The 1440-nt window shown below is 41.3% G+C and overlaps 1 non-coding gene across 1 annotated transcript; it reads left to right on the top strand.

Annotated features, from left to right (window-relative positions):
- The first annotated feature begins 593 nt into the window (after window positions 1-593).
- On the top strand, window positions 594-665 carry trnam-cau (transfer RNA methionine (anticodon CAU)). The gene has a single exon. It is a non-coding gene; the product is annotated as a tRNA-Met (tRNA).
- Window positions 666-1440: the final 775 nt, after the last annotated feature.

The raw sequence follows: 1440 nt of genomic DNA, 5'->3' as shown, positions 1-1440 counted from the left end.
TCAGTTGCAGTTTAACCAGAGTTTTATGCAAGAACAGAGAACATCTTCACACAACCTGCAACATTTTAACCCAGTATGGAACATCATGAGAGCAGATAATTAACATTTGCTGAACAGAAAACATCTTCACGGAGAATATTTTGACTCAAGTGGGAACACGTTTACGCAGCAGGGCATATATTAACAGAATATTTAAAAAATATTGACACAAAATGGATCATATTTACACAGGCGGAAAGACATTGACAGCATCAGGGAGACATGCTACACAACAACAGAAAACACCTCTCAACAACATAGAGCACAGTTACACAGCAGGAAATATATGTACAAACATGGATTTGCAACAGAAAATTCGTTTAAAAATCAGTGATCGATCCTGCAATTCCGTTTCTTGCCGTTTTCCCAGCACCTTTGTCTGTCGTTACATGCATCCAAGCAGTCTCTCTTGCTGCTATTGTGTGTTTTTCTCTGTCTATTGTATTCTCGGTGTGATGCAGTGATGCCTCCTCACACTCGTATTCCTGTTAAAGGATACAGGAGTGAAAATCTGCCTGGATACATTGATAGACAGCAAGGGTGGTTTGTGGCGTAGCAGAGTGGCGCAGCGGAAGCGTGCTGGGCCCATAACCCAGAGGTCGATGGATCAAAACCATCCTCTGCTATTCATGTTCACACTTATGGTGCAGTAGCATGACGATAATCGCATATAATTTGTGACTTTAACATGGCGAAGACAGGTATTTGGCTTCTCTTTCCCGCAAAAAAACTTCGATCTGCAGCCAGCGTTTTACAGAAGAAGAGGGAACATCTTAACACAACACGCAACGATTTACTGACAAAAACATCTTCACGGAGAATCTTTTTACACATCAGGGAATACGTTTGCAAGAGAAGGGGAAATATTAACAGAACAGAAGAAAAAAATATTTACAGAGCCGGAAACACAACAACAGGGAAGGATTTTACACAACAGCAGATAAAAAAGCTCTCAACAACATTTGAGACAGTTGCCTGGGTAAGATGGGTCTGGAGGGATATTGGCCAAACGCGGTTAATTGGGAATGGCTCCGAGGTAAAAAAAAAAACTGGGCGGCATGGACACTTTGGGCCGAAGGGCCTGTTTCCATGCTGGAACACTCTACATCACAGAGCACAGCAGGAAATATATGTATAAACAGTGAAACACTTGCACAACAACAGCGAACATCTCAGTGTAAATGCTGAGTCAACGCTTCCATTCCTGTCCTCTGGGCAGACGAGTGGCAGATAAAGTAAAAGTAAAGTAAAGTGAACTTTAAATAAAGTTTATATATTAGTAATAAGTAAGGATTTTGCCGAATAAATACTGCAATGAAGTTAATGTGAAATTCCCCCAGTCGCCATACTCCAGGATCTGTTCGCGTCAATGCACCTAATTAGATGAAGTTCAATGCTCAG

This window comes from Mustelus asterias, unplaced genomic scaffold, assembly GCF_964213995.1.
Source record: "Mustelus asterias unplaced genomic scaffold, sMusAst1.hap1.1 HAP1_SCAFFOLD_35, whole genome shotgun sequence".
Classification (NCBI taxonomy): Eukaryota; Metazoa; Chordata; class Chondrichthyes; order Carcharhiniformes; family Triakidae; genus Mustelus; species Mustelus asterias.
This window is presented reverse-complemented; position numbering and strand designations above follow the sequence as displayed.